The following is a 15,774-nucleotide window of genomic DNA, read 5'->3' as shown; positions in this document are numbered from 1 at the left end:
ACCGCTCCCTCCGCAACTCCCTCGTCAATTCTTCCCTTCCCTCCCGCACCACCCCCTCCCCGGGCACTTTCCGTTGCAACCGCAAGAAATGCAACACCTGTCCCTTCACCTCCCCCCTCGACTCCATTCAAGGTCCCAAGCAGTCGTTCCAGGTGCGACAAAGGTTCACCTGTATCTCCTCCAACCTCATCTACTGCATCCGCTGCTCTAGATGTCAGCTGATTTACATCGGTGAGACCAAGCGTAGGTTGGGCGACCGTTTCGCCGAACACCTCCGCTCAGTCCGCAATAACCTACCTGACCTCCCGGTGGCTCAGCACTTCAACTCCCCCTCCCATTCCCAATCCGACCTCTCTGTCCTGGGTCTCCTCCATTGCCAGAGTGAGCAACAGCGGAAATTGGAGGAACAGCACCTCATATTCCGTCTGGGGTCCTTGCGCCCTTATGGCATCAACATTGAATTCCCCCAATTTGGCTAGCCTGTGCTGTCTCCTCCCCTTCCTTCACCCTCTAGCTGTCTCCTCCCACCCTCCCATCCGCCCGCCCTCGGGCTCCTCCTCCTCCTCCCTTTTCCTTCTTTCTTTCCCCACCCCCCATCAGTCTGAAGAAGGGTTTCGGCCCGAAACGTCGCCTATTTCCTTCGCTCCATAGATGCTGCTGCACCCGCTGAGTTTCCCCAGCAATTTTGTGTACCATCAGGAGATTGTTTGTCTCTTCCTTAGTGAAGACGGATCCAAACAGACACGTGCCGTGAGTAATTACTCAGGGTAGGCAGTCAGTCGGCTTTTTAAAAAATCTTAAACCGCGCTCGCGCAGATGGTTCTCTCTGTAAAAATTAAAAATTAAAATAAAGAAAGTAACAATTCAATTTGCCCAAAGCTTCCAAATCTCCTTCATACTGAATGGGAGGGGGGTGGAGGGTGATGGCAGGTGGAGAGATGGTGGGGAAAACGGGAGCACACCGGGACAAGTTGAATCAGTTGTCATCTTATTGAATGACAATACTAGTTCAAGGGACCAATTGGGGGGGAGAGTTCCTTTCACAACGTGTGGGGAGTCTGGCCAGGGGTGAAGTTGCGGGGAGGGCAGGAGCGTTGAGAAGGAAGGGGTCAGGGATCATGCCAGTAACCCACTCACTCACTGCTGCCACGGTGCTCCGGGCGCGGACCCACCGCATTGTGGTTGGGGAACTAAGTTGCTTGGCTGGCTTCGAGCGGCTGCCGGGACCTCAGTGCTTTCTGCCGGCCCGCTCACCTCTGGCAGTGCTCTCCATCTGAACAGTGAAGGGACCAGCTCAAGCGCAAAGATCATAGGGCGGAGCGGGTCAGCGGGCGATGGATAACAGGACAGCGGGCAGTGGAGCTTACTACTGCTGTGTCAGCGCGAACAAGGGAACAATTGAGGTTACTCGCACTGACACATGAAGTAAGCTCTACCGCTCGCTGTACTGTTATCCATCGCCTGCTGACCCGCTCGAGCTGGTTGCTGGCATGATCCCCGACCCCCTCCTTCTTAACGCTCCTGCCCTCCCTCAACTTTATCCCTGGCCAGACTCCCCACACACTGTGAAAGGAACTCTTCCCCCCACCCCAGCAGCACTGTCCTTTTACAGCCGCTTCCCATCAGCTGTTAGCAATGAGGGATAGACTTGGCTATTCTTCAGTGCAGCAACATCGTTCTTGATGTTGCTGTACTGAGGGATAGCCAAGTCTATCTTTTTTGGCTAACAACCGAACCTTCACCCTCCAAGATGCAGGTACATTTTCGTGCCATATTTTAGGGTAAAAAATAGCGTCTTCATTGCCAGGAATTACGGTATTTAAAAACATATAGTTCAAATAAATCTATTTACCACATTATTTGTACACAAACTCCATTCGTCTCTCTTTGTTTCTTAAGATACTCTTAAGATAATGGCAATCCATGTTTGAAAAACCCTCCAAGAAACTAGGCTGCTGCGCATGCGCAGTACACAGTGCAAAGCAGAATTTCAGCTGTCTTCAGCTCCCCTTGAAATTACATAGAAACATAGAAAATAGGTGCAGGAGTAGGCCATTCGGCCCTTCGAGCCTGCACCGCCATTCAATATGATCATGGCTGATCACATTGTGTTTTTGATTTTTTGTCTTTGGAGCGAATTCTGTCTTTAATTTGTGTATTGGTGATGTCCTTATTATTTATTTTACTCCGACTATATGTTTTTTCTCTCTTGTTAATTTTCTGTAAGGTGTCCTTGAGACTTTGAAAGGCGCCCGCAAATAAAATGTATTATTATTATTATTATTATCCAACTCAGTATCCTGTACCTGCCTTCTCTCCATACCCCCTGATCCCTTTAGCCAAAAGGGCCACATCTAACTCCCTCTTAAATATAGCCAATGAACTGGCAGAGAATTCCACAGATTCACCACTCTCTGTGTGAAAAATGTTTTCCTCATCTCGGTCCTAAAAGATTTCCCCCTTATCCTTAAACTGTGACCCCTTGTTCTGGACTTCCCCAACATCGGGAACAATCTTCCTGCATCTAGCCGGTCCAACCCCTTTAAGAATTTTGTACGTTTCTATAAGATCCCCCCTCAATCTTCTAAATTCTAGCGAGTACAAACTGAGTCTATCCAGTCTTTCTTCATATGAAAGTCCTGACATCCCAGGAATCAGTCTGGTGAACCTTCTCTGTACTCCCTCTATGGCTAGAATGTCTTTCCTCAGATTAGGAGACCAAAACTGTACGCAATACTCCAGGTGTGGTCTCACCAAGACCCTGTACAACTGCAGTAGAACCTCCCTGCTCCTATACTCAAATCCTTTTGCTATGAATGCACCTCACACTTATCAGCATTAAACTCCATCTGCCATTTTTCAGCCCATTCTTCCAAATGGCCTAATCTCTCTGTAGACTTTGGAAATCTACTTCATTATCCACAACACCACTTATCTTAGTATCATCTTACTAATCCAATTTACTACTCCATCATCCAGATCATTGATGTACATGACAAACAACAGTGGACCCAACACAGATCCCTGAGGCACCCCACTAGTCACCGGCCTCCAACCTGACAAACAGCCATCCACCATTACTCTCTGGCATCTCCATCTGGAAGGGGCGCAGCCTTCATGGCGTGATTGACAGGAGAGAGATTCTCAACAGTTTTTAAACACTAATTACACATTTATTTTTCATTGATGGGAAGAATCCTCTGCACCTGATGAGTGGCGAGGAACTGAGTAAGAAAGACAAAAATCACAGCTGTAAGTGGTAGCGCTTTATCTAAAATCAATCTTCAGTGCAAACAGGAAGTTGTCAAGTTTCCACCAACAAGACATTTTTTTTTTGCCGTACAGCCTTTCAAAGCAGTTACCACAACCAACAACAGCCATTTTTTTTTTGAAGTGCAGCATTTCAAAGCAACCATTTTTTCATTTTCAAACCATATCACTGGCACTCACAGTTGAGTAGACATGTGTTAATTGTTATTCAGAGCTCAGAGAGACGTGACTCTCACTTCCTCCATCTTGCAGAGACTGTGAGGCACACCACTTCCGGGTTTTATAGTCCCTCCCCCTCCCACCAGCAGGGGCAGCAGAGAGAATGGCAAAATCTTTTAAAACATTAATATCTCTCTGACTTTTCATCGATTGGAAAAATCCTCCAGTCCAGTCCGGCGGAGGGGGGCTCTGAACGAGGTGGCCAAAAATGACGGCTGTAAGTGGCGTAGTTCTCTCGGAAATCACATCGCAGTGAGTCAAAAGCGGTCAAGATCTTACTTTTAGTAATATAGATTTAGACATACAGCAGGGAAACGGGCCCTTCGGCCCAACTCGTCCATGCTTTCCCCTGTGATCAGTGGCCTTGTTACAGGTGCGACGTAGGGAGAGTGGGGCACTCGATTCCTAAGAGGCAGCACCACACTTCACTACTTGGGGAACAAGGCTCTCTGATCCTGTTTCTCCTGTGGACACAGCCACCTCCGTGCAACATCCCCACTGGATAATGCAACCAGTGAAATATTATCCAACACTGTCAGGCACTGAGGATCAGATAACACAATCCCAAATGAAGGGCAATGAATCTGGTCCCAAAATTCCGGATACTGCTTTTTGTTGTTCTGACAACTTGGGCAAATTGCTCTCCCTTAACTGCTGTCGATGATGTGCTTGGGTGAGGGGGGATTGGGCAAGCGGGCAAAGTGTCAAATTCCAAGCTCATTGTTCCTGTCTGGAACGTCATTCAACCATGTTGCTCAACAAAGATCTATGGATCTAATGGGACGCCCTGCCAGTGTGGTGGTGGTGGAGGCAGACACAAGAGTGGTGTTTAAGAGGCAGGATAGGCAGACAATGGAGAGATATACTTCACGTGCAAGCAGAGATTATTTAACTTTGCATTACATGCAGCACCGACATTGTGGGCCGATAGGCCTGTTCCTGTGTGTACTTGTTCTATGTTCTAACTCCAGAATAGTTAACGTGGCACTTCAGAAGTAAAGTGTTGGTGGGACTCAGTAGCCCTTGTTCCTCTGCTGGGGGCAACTGGTGTCTCTTGCCCTTGCCTTCGTCAACGCTGCTCATCCAACGTCCACTATTCGATATCCTCTCCGGCCGTGTTCTCAGCTCCATGGTGATTAGAAATGCCAGAAACAAATATGGATCTAAACAAAAGATAGACACAAAAAGCTGGAGTAACTCAGCGGGACAGGCAGTAGCAATCAATTCCTCCTCTATAATCTTTGGTAGCAATGTTACAAAATTTTGAGATTTTAAAAATCAAGTCTGTAATTTATCCCATCAGATAAAGCATAAAAAGAAGTTTAATTTGACACCTAATTCACTTTCATATCTTCAGTATTAAAAAGGTTATGGCCATTTTCATACTCTGAAATTAGCATCTTGTTCCTATTGCTTTTTCATTGACTTAACACAAAAGCTGTGATTGAGAACAGTCAAAAGCCCATAACTTTCTTAAAAATTAAGAGAACTGAAAGAATTTTTCAGTTATTATAGATTGAAGCATTCTGAAACAAATATGAAACAATCTTACTTATATGACTTGAAATTAAAGCATATAATTAGTTTGTTACCTAATTGTAGCTAATTACAAAATTCAATTACTAGATCTAAACATCTATCAATTTCTTAAGAATAGATTAACATTTTTAAATAGCCTAAGTGTCCAAATAACATTCACACAAGAATTCACAATATAACATTATTTTTAAATCTCATTGTCATGGGTTTATAGGCCAAATGGAAGGAATTTAATGTTTAATACCTGTAAATTAATGGCCAGCTTGCGAGTGGGTTTTTCCTTTAATGCGATCAATTGGAACGTTGCGGTTGCGGTGATTTAGTCCCCCATATAGGCAGCAAATACACTGCCGGTTTGTACGGGGAAAAAAAAATCACATTTCCCAGGCACTAAACAAACACGAGTCATACATGTAGGCCATTTGGCCCCTCAAGCTAGCCTCTCCATTCAACCCAATCATGGCTGATCTTCTGCCCCATCCTCGCATCCCTAATGTCCACGACTCTGTTGATGGCTTTTGGATGCAGTTGATGACCCAGCCCTTCAGATGAGAGACTTGTAAAAAGTGAAGAAGATTCTCCTTCCAACGTCAGTCCAATACGGACTAGCCTTGTGTTGAGATAGTAGTTCTTATTCCTTCACCAGGGAAACATTCTCCTTGTATGTTCGACGATGAGCGTGTGCACTGTAGATGTCTGCTGACGACACAAAGATTGGTGGAGCAGTAGATAGCAAAGTACCGAGGGACATAGATCAATTGGAAAGTTGGATGGAGCAGAGGCAGATGGAATATAATCCAGACAATAGGGGCTAGCTTGGATAGGGCATTTTGGTCAGCATGGCATAGTTGGGCCAAAGGGCCTGCTTCCTCTAAATATGTGCATTTTAAGACGTCAAAATCGAACGGGATACTGTATACAGAGTAGATAACAGGGAGCCCAGCAGTGTTGATGTTCAGTGAGATTTTAGGGTACAAGTTCATAGTTCACAGAAAATGGCGACACAGGTAGTTAGGGTATTTCTGGACAGCCCATATTAAAAAATGAATTTCTGGCTGGAAGAAATGGATCAGCAACCAGATTGGTTAAGGATGGAAAAGGAAGACTGTTTACCTTTTGAAATTGGTTCGATTATATTTGCTCCCACAAAACTGCACAAAAAAACCTACAAGGAAACCCCTATAATACATAGTGGAATACGAATTTGGAAACAATTAAACACAGCTTTAAAATTGAATAATATACCACTATGAATTCCCATTGTAAATAATCCTTTATTCAAGCCATCCATATTAACCATATAACCATATAACAATTACAGCACGGAAACAGGCCATCTCGGCCCTACAAGTCCGTGCCGAACAACGTTTTTCCCTTAGTCCCACCTGCCTGCACTCATACCATAACCCTCCATTCCCTTCTCATCCATATGCCTATCCAATTTATTTTTAAATGATACCAACGAACCTGCCTCCACCACTTCCACTGGAAGCTCATTCCACACCGCTACCACTCTGAGTATAGAGGTTCCCCCTCATGTTACCCCTAAACTTCTGTCCCTTAATTCTGAAGTCATGTCCTCTTGTTTGAATCTTCCCTATTCTCAAAGGGAAAAGCTTGTCCACATCAACTCTGTCTATCCCTCTCATCATTTTAAAGACCTCTATCAAGTCCCCCCTTAACCTTCTGCGCTCCAGAGATTATAGACCTAACTTATTCAACCTTTCTCTGTGACTTAGTTGTTGAAACCCAGGCAACATTCTAGTAAATCTCCTCTGTACTCCCTCTATTTTGTTGACATCCTTCCTGTAATTGGGCGACCAAAATTGTACACCATACTCCAGATTTGGTCTCACCAATGCCTTGTACAATTTTTACAATACATCCCAGCTTCTATACTCAATGCTCTGATTTATAAAGGCTAGCATACCAAAAGCTTTCTTTACCACCCTATCTATATGAGATTCCACCTTCAAGGAACTATGCACGGTTATTCCCAGATCCCTCTGTTCAACTGTATTCTTCAATTCCCTACCATTTACCATGTACGTCCTATTTTGATTTGTCCCGCCAAGGTGTAGCACCTCACATTTATCAGCATTAAACTCCATCTGCCATCTTTCAGCCCATTCTTCCAAATGGCTTAAATCACTCTGTAGACTTTGGAAATCCTCTTCATTATCCACAACACCAACTATCTTGGTATCATCTGCATACTTACTAATCCAATTTACCACACCTTCATCCAGATCATTGATGTACATGACAAACAACAAAGGACCCAACACAGATCCCTGAGGCACCCCACTAGTCACCTGCCTCCAACCCGACAAACAGCCATCCACCATTACCCTCTGGCTTCTCCCATTCAGCCACTGTTGAATCCATCTTGCTACTCCTGCATTTATACCCAACAGTTGAACCTTCTTAACCAACCTTCCATGAGGAATTACTAAAGTCCATATAGACAACATCCACTGCTTTACCCTCGTCAATTTCCCTAGTAACCTCTTCAAAAAATTCAAGAAGATTAGTCAAACATGACCTTCCAGGCACAAATCCATGTTGACTGTTCCTAATCAGACCCTGTTTATCCAGATGCTTATATATATTAGAAACATAGAAACATAGAAATTAGGTGCAGGAGTAGGCCATTCGGCCCTTCGAGCCTGCACCGCCATTCAATATGATCATGGCTGATCATCCAACTCAGTATCCCGTACCTGCCTTCTCTCCATACCCTCTGATCCCCTTAGCCACAAGGGCCACATCTAACTCCCTCTTAAATATAGCCAATGAACTGGCCTCGACTACCCTCTGTGATTATCTCTAAGTATCTTTTCTATTAATTTTCCCACCACTGAAGTCAAACTAACAGGTCTATAATTGCTAGGTTTACTCTTAGAACCCTTTTTAAACAATGGAACAACATGCGCAGTACGCCAATCCTCGGGGACTATTCCCGTTTCTAATGACATTTGAAATATTTCTGTCATAGCCCCGGCTATTTCTACACTAACTTCCCTCAATGTCCTAGGGAATATCCTGTCAGGGCCTGGAGACTTATCCACTTTTATATTTTTCAAAAGTGTCAGTACTTCTTTTACTTTGAAACTCATAGTACCCATAGCTACTCTACTAGTTTCCCTTACCTCACATAATTCAATATCCTTCTCCTTGGTGAATACCGAAGAAAAGAAATTGTTCAATATCTCCCCCATCTCTTTTGGCTCTGCAGATAGCTGTCCACTCTGTCTCTCCAATGGACCAATTTTATCCCTCGTTATCCTTTTGCTATTAATATAGCTGTAGAAACCCTTTGGATTTACTTTCACCTTACTTGCCAAAGCAACCTCATATCTTCCTTTAGCTTTTCTAATTTCTTTCTTAAGATTCTTTTTACATTCCTTATACTCCTCAAGCACCTCATTTACTTCATGCTGCCTATAATTATTGTAGATCTCCCTCTTTTTCCGAACAAGATGTCCAATTTCCCTTGAAAACCAGGGCTCTTTCCAATGTTTACTGTTTCCTTTCAACCGAACAGGAACATAAAGATTCTGTACTCTTAAAATTTCCCCTTTAAATGTCCTCCATTTCTCTTCTACATCCTTCCCATAAAACAAAATGTCCCAGTTCACTCCTATTAAATCATTTCGCATCTCATCAAAGTTAGCCTTTCTCCAATCAAAAATCTCAACCCTAGGTCCAGTTCTGACCCTCTCCATAATTATATTGAAACTAATGGTATTGTGATCACTGGACCCGAAGTGCTCCCCAACGCATACCTCCGCCACCTGTCCCGTCTCATTTCCTAACAGGAAGTCCAACACTGCCCCTCCTCTAGTAGGTACCTCTATGTATTGCTGCAAAAAACTATCCTGCACACATTTTACAAACTCCAAACCATCCAGCCCATTTACAGAATGTGTTTCCCAGTCTATGTGTGGAAAGTTGAAATCTCCCACAATCACTTCCTTGTGCTTACTACTAATATCTGCTATCTCCTTACATATTTGCTCTTCCAATTCTCGATCCCCATTTGGCGGTCTATAATACACCCCTATAAGTGTTGCTACACCTTTCCCACTTCTCAGTTCCACACAAATAGCCTCCCTAGATGAGCCCTCCAATCTATCCTGCCAAAGCACTGCTGTAATATCTTCCCTGACTAGCAATGCAACACCTCCACCTCTTGCCCCTCCAATTCTATCACACCTGAAGCAACGAAATCCTGGAATATTTAGATTCCAATCACAGCCCTCCTGCAACCATGTTTCACTGATCGCCACAACATCATACTTCCAGGTGTCTATCCAGACTCTAAGCTCATCCACCTTTCTTACAATGCTCCTAGCATTAAAATATGCACATTTAAGAAACCCCCCACCTCTTATTCTCTGTTTATTTCCTTTTTTTTCTTTCTCCTCTTGTGTCCGAGTGCTTCCCTTTTCTGCTTCCTGCCTCCCATTGGATAAAGGTTTCACACAATGGAAAAATTATGGAATTAAAAAGATTGGACATCTTTATAGGAAAGGCATTTTTCTTTCATTTCAAGAGTTACAACAGAATTATGGACTGCACTCAAATAATTTCTTCAGATATTTACAAATTAGAGATTATGTTAAATCTAATACACAAGTTTATAGGACTAGGGAATCAGAAATTCTTGATGAATGTTTGAATAAGCATCCTAATACTGTCAAATTAATAGCTTATATTTATAACACCCTTTTAAACAACGAGTTACCACCGATGGAACTATATAGACCCACATGGGAAAATTAATTAGGTCATCCTATAACGAAAGATATGTGGGACGAAAGTTTACAACACATACATCAATGCTCGTTAAATGCCAGACATGCTTTAATACCCATTTAAAGTCTAACACAGATTACATTACTCCAAAATAAAACTAAATAGAATCTTCCCACATATTTCACCTATTTGTGATAAATTTCTGCATCTAGAGGCCAATTTAACACATACTTTTGCAAATTGTACAAAAATTAAAAATTTCTGGACTGATATTTTTGGAATAATTTCTGAAGTTGTTAATACTAAATTGGATCCAGACTCAAAATTAATAATACTTGGGATATCAGAACAAAGTTCAACACTCACATCAAGCCAAAGAAACTTCCTCGACTACAGTATAATAACTTGGAAAAAATTAATATTAAAATTTTGTAAAGGCCCTATAACCCCCACAATTTAAATGTGGATTGTGGAAATGTCGGCGACCCTACATCTAGAAAGCATTAGACTTGTCTTAATGAACAAACAAGAACTTTTTGTTAAAATATGGGCTCCATTCATGTGAACTATTTGAAGGGATAGATTGGCCCGGCACAAAAATCCAACTGAAGCTTGAACTCAGGATTAGATGAAAAGTTATACTTTATAATCTACGAATTTATCTCCAATGATGTATTATAAGTAACTCATTCCACCTTTTCTCTTTTTTGATATTTGTAATTATTGTTTTCTCTTTCTCTCTCTTTCTACATAAAAAAACACCAGAAGCAGAATTAATGGACAATTGAAATTTTTTAATAATGTATGAGTGATGTATATGAATTTTTTTTTTACTATAATATGTAACTATACTTTACCATAATATGTTTGCTTCTAATAAAAATATTAAAAAATAAATAAAAATGTGACCCCTTGTTCTGGACTTCCCCAACATCGGGAACAATCTTCCTGCATCTAGCCTGTCCAACCCCTTAAGAATTTTGTAAGTTTCTATAAGATCCTCCCTCAATCTTCAAAATTCTAGCGAGTACAAGCCGAGTCTATCCAGTCTTTCTTCATATGTAGCCCTCCCTCAGAGGACGTCAAGAAAGGCTTGAGAGTAAAGATGAGTTTTAAGTCTCGACTTAAAAGAGCCGATGGGGGGGGGGGGGGGGGGGGGGGAGTTCTGATGGGAAGAGGGATGCTGTTCCACAGTCTAGGAGCTGCAACTGCAAAGGCGCGGTCGCCCTTCAGCTTTTGCCTAGCCTGCGGGATGGTCAGTAACCCCAAGTCGGCCGATCCGAGGGACCTGGAGGTGGTGTGGTGGGTAAGCAGACTTTTGATGAAGGTGGGGGCAAGCCCATTAAGGGCTTTGTAGACATAACGAAGGATCTTGAAATTTATTCGGAACCGCACAGGGAGCCAGTGGAGAGAGGCCAGAATCGGGGTGATGTGGTCCTTTTTTCGGGTGCCCGTCAAGAGACTCGCTGTGGCGTTTTGGACCAGTTGCAGGCGGGACAGGGAAGATTGGCTGATGCCAGTGTAAAGGGAGTTGCAGTAATCTAGGCGTGAGGAGATAAACTTTTCGAGGTCATCAAAGTGGAGGAATTGTTTGGAAGTGAAGTGGCGGCGCTGGTGAACGGCTGCGGCTCGCCTGCAGTCCGTTTGTTTTTACTTTTTTGTGTTGTTTTTTTCATTTTGTTTAGCTAAGTTTTTGGTTTTAGGTTGTGTTTATGTGGGGGGGGGTTGAAACAGGGCTTGCTGTCTCTCCCTTCGGGGGAATGCAACTTTTTTGTCGTATCCCCCTTCTCTGCCTCCGTCTGCGCTGAAGCCTAGTGGCGGAGCTGGCGACCTCGAGGCTCCGGAGGCAGCCTGTCAGGACTCGCCCTGGGCTCGCTCCCGTGAGGGCGGCCCAGCTCGGGGCTGGAACGGCACTCCCGTGAGGGGCTGTGACGCTCCTGCGAGGGCGGCCCGGCTCGGGGCTGGAACGGCGCTCCCGTGAGGGCGGCCTGGCACGGGGCTGAGACGCTCCCGTCAGGGCGGCCCAGCTTGAGGGTAACGGCGCTCCCGTGGGGGCGGCCCGTCTTGAGAGTAACGGCGCTCCCGTCGGTGCGGTCCAGCTCGAGGGCAACAGCGCTCCCATGGGGGCGGCCTGGTGCGGGGCTGAGACACTCATGTGAGGGTGACCCGGCTCGGAACTGGAACGGTGCTCCGGTGGTTGAGACGCCGTTCTGGCGGCGGCGGCCTGAGTCCGAGGTTCGGCCGCGGGCCAGTGGACGACGTCATCAACAGCTGTGTCCGCTGGACTGGAGGGCGGCAGCTTCGACCACCCCGGGCCGCGGTGTTTGAACCGGCCCGTTCGCGGAGCTCGGTGAGCCGCAGGACTGATTTACCATCGCCCGGTGGGGTATCGCCTCAGCGCAGAGGGAGAAGAGGAGGGAAGAGACTGCAGCCCTAAGATTTTTGCCTCCATCACAGTGAGGAGGTGCTTGGTGGACTCACGGTAGTGGATGTTAATTTGTGTTTATTGTCTGTTCTGTTGTTTATTATTGTATTATTGTATGTATGACTGCAGGTAACGAAATTTCGTTCAGACCGTTAGGTCTGAATGACAAATAAAGGATCTATCTATCTATCTAATTGTTTTATTTTAGCTATCGTCTGAAGCTGGAAGAAGCTAGCTTTTACCACGGCATTGACTTGTTTGTCAAATTTCAACTGAGTCAAATATCATGTGAGGTTTGAGTAATGGGGTAAGGCTTCCAAGGCTGCCTGCTATCGTTTTGATTGAGTCCGAGGGGTCGAGAAGGATGACCTCAGACTTACTCTCGTTTAGCTGGAGGAAGTTCTGGACCATCCAACACTTTATATCCTCGAGGCAGTGGATAAGATTAAGTAGATTTGATCGGTTTTTGGGCTTCAGGGGGAGATAGAGTTGTGTATCGTCTGCATAGCAGTGGAAGGAAATGCCGTGCCTTTGAATGACTTGGCCTAAGGGGAGCATATACAGGGAGAAGAGAATGGGGCCGATGGAGCCGTGTGGAACCCCGCAGCAGAGGCTAGCTGGGGAGGAGAAAGAGTTGCCTATGTTAGTAGAGAAACTCCTACCTTTGAGGTAGGAGATGAACCAGCTGAGGGCAGTGCCATCAATACCAACCCCGTACCGGAGACGGTCAATTAGGATGGTGTGGTCGACAGTATCAAATGCTGCGCTGAGGTCGAGAAGGAGCAGGATTGCACAGTCGCCGGAGTCAACGGTGAGAAGTAGGTCATTATGTACCTTCAACAAGGCAGACTCTGTGCTGTGGTGGGCCCTAAAACCTGATTGGAAAATTTCCAAGATGGTATTTTGGTGAAGGTAAGGCAGAAGTTGACTTAAAATTACCTTTTCAAGGACTTTTGAAAGGAAAGGCAGTTTTGAAATAGGTCTGTAGTTGCTAGGCAAGGAGGCGCTGGACCACCACATGCTTGAAGCAGGTAGGAACAGTGCCAGAGAACTGTTGAAGATCCTAGGCCACTCTGATGAAGCTGAATTTTAGTTAAAAATATAAGAAGATATTAAAATAGGTTTCTGGGCTAGCTTACAGCTTATATTTAGTCTCAAATTAGGCTTGCCTCAGGTTTCGGGTGTGTGGGATAATAAACACCATAACATTGTCTCCCAAGGGACAAGCAGAGAGAAAGAGCTAGTCACATCTTTGAAGTAAGATGCCATAAACCAAATGGCCAATGTTATGGGGGAGGAGGCGAGAAAGGAAGAGAGAAACAGCTAGTCATATCTGTGAAGTAAGATGCCATAAACCAAATGGCCTATGTTTATGAAGGACCAAATGACAGAGCTAGGGTGATCTCTGTGAAGATAAAATGGCCTTATCCAAATAGCCAATGTTTATGAAGGACGAGAGAGGAACAGGGAAGTGGAAAGATAAAATGTCGTAAACCAAATGGCCAATGTTATCTTGTAACATGTAAACAAAAGGCCTTTGATGTGATGCACTCTGTGGAAACCTTTCCCTGTACCTCTGACCATGACTAATGTCTGAAATGTGCTAAGGGGACAAAAAAAACCCTATTTAAGGCAATGTAATTCTGTTGTTCAGTGAGGTGAACGGAGGACAGTCAAGTGTCTGTAATGGTCACTTGACTGGAATCCTCCCTCCTTCCATCGGCCGATGTTAAGTAAAGTTTTGATCTGGTCTACCAAACAGTTTGTGTGGTGTCTGTTTATTAAGAAGCGAACCTGGTTTAGTAGTTAAGAAAGTAGCTTTTTCAACTCCACAAAGCCTTGATTTATTATTATTAGTTGCTCAATTAGCTAATTTGGATATTGCAAACAATCCAACGGCTAGCCTTTAAATTCTCCCCCTTCCCCTCCCCCACTGAAATTGTCCAATTGGTTTACATTAACATACTCGTAAATCTTCTCTGCACTCTTTCCAGCTTTATATCTTTCCTATAGCAGGGTGAGCAAAATTGAACACAATGCTCCAATTTTGTGGCCTCACCAGCTTTAACTGTAATATAACATTCCATGCTCAAGGCCCAGGCTGATGAAGGCCAACATACCGCGAGTCTCTGACCATTGATACCAACAGCTATCTTGTCCTGACTTCTGCCGGTCCAGATGCCTGTACGTGTGGTCAAACATCCCATAGCGGACTGTAGGAGCTTTGCTTCTGGTTGCAGTCCCGCTCTGGTGTCCATGTTGAGCCATGGTGACGCTGCTGGCTGGGTACGGTCCAGCCATTGGCTGCGGGAACTGTCCGTCAGGGCGGGGCCGCCCGCTATTGGCAGCGGGGATTGCGCCAGCGAGGTCCCGCCCACTACCGTACTCCCGCTAAAGGCGGCTCCCGCAGCGGCAGATGCCCGGCCCCGCCCAGCCCAGCCTCACTGAAGCAGCAGCAGCGGCAGCGCTGTAACGGCCCAGCCCCGCCTCACTGAAGCAGCGGCATCATCACCCACCCACCCCGGACAGACCGAACTGCGGTGAGTCCCCGACACCGACCCGTCCCCACGGCGGCAGCGGCACCGATCCTGTAACAGCCCGGCCCGGCCTCACTGCAGCGGCCCCGCCCCGGCCCCGACTCGACGCGGCCTCACTGCGGTGGGTCCCGGCCTCACCTCCCTTTACTGCGGCCGCGGCACCGACCCGACACGGCCTCACTGCGGTGGATCCCGCGCTCCGTCCCCGCCCTGCGGCCGAGCAGGGGATGATACCCGGTGTCCGTCCGTCCCCCCTCACGGCGGTGACCGGGAGGGAGTGGGCCCAGCGGGGCGGTACCGGTACCGGCACCGGCGGCATCCGGGAGGCCGAGGGAGCCGGGCCTTGGGGTGGGAGTCTCCTGGTAACCGGACACCGCTGGCGGAGCGGCCACACCCGCCCGGGGCCTGGAGGAAGGGGAAGGCGCAGAGCGGGGGACAGAGGGATATGGCCGGGGTGAGGACAGGGGACGGGGCGCCTTCATACATGGGCTCTTTAACCTGAGCTGTAGGTCGGCGGGTGGGGTGGGGGTGGGGAGCGGCCCCGGGGTAGGGGGTGTGGGGAGGGCCCCGGGGTAGGGGGTGGTGGGGAGCGGCCCCGGGGTAGGTGGTGTGGGGAGGGCCCCGGGGTAGGGGGCGGGTGGGGAGCGGCCCCGGGGTAGGGGGTGTGGGGAGGGCCCCGGGGTGGGGAGCGGCCCCGGGATAGGGCCCCGGGGTAGGGGGTTGTGGGGAGGGCCCCGGGGTAGGGGGCGGGTGGGGAGCGGCCCCGGGGTAGGTGGTGTGGGGAGGGCCCCGGGGTAGGGGGTGTGGGGTGGGGGTGGGGAGCGGCCCCGGGGTAGGGGGTGTGGGGAGGGCGCCGGGGTAGGGGGGGTGGGGAGCGGCCCCGGGGTAGGGGGCGGGTGGGGTGGGGGTGGGGAGCGGCCCCGGGGTAGGGGGTGGTGGGGAGCGGCCCCGGGGTAGGGGGTGTGGGGAGCGGCCCCGGGGTAGGGGGTGTGGGGAGCGGCCCCGGGGTAGGGGGCGGGTGGG

General features: G+C 47.0%; 1 protein-coding gene across 3 annotated transcripts in view; it reads left to right on the top strand.

The window, feature by feature from the left end:
• Nucleotides 1-14,598: 14,598 nt before the first annotated feature.
• LOC116966848 (GTPase HRas-like) overlaps nucleotides 14,599-15,774 on the top strand; it is a 41,653-nt gene continuing 40,477 nt past the window's right edge. The window contains exon 1 of one of the 3 annotated variants that reach the window (XM_033013188.1): nucleotides 14,599-14,754. The gene's annotated coding sequence lies outside the window, so the exon portion shown is untranslated. Of the gene's footprint in view, nucleotides 14,755-14,777; nucleotides 14,873-15,774 lie in introns of those variants that run through there. The other 2 variants (XR_004410075.1, XM_033013189.1) reach the window with 2 other exon arrangements.

Source organism: Amblyraja radiata, chromosome 38, assembly GCF_010909765.2.
Source record: "Amblyraja radiata isolate CabotCenter1 chromosome 38, sAmbRad1.1.pri, whole genome shotgun sequence".
In the NCBI taxonomy this organism is placed as follows: domain Eukaryota; kingdom Metazoa; phylum Chordata; class Chondrichthyes; order Rajiformes; family Rajidae; genus Amblyraja; species Amblyraja radiata.
This window is presented reverse-complemented; position numbering and strand designations above follow the sequence as displayed.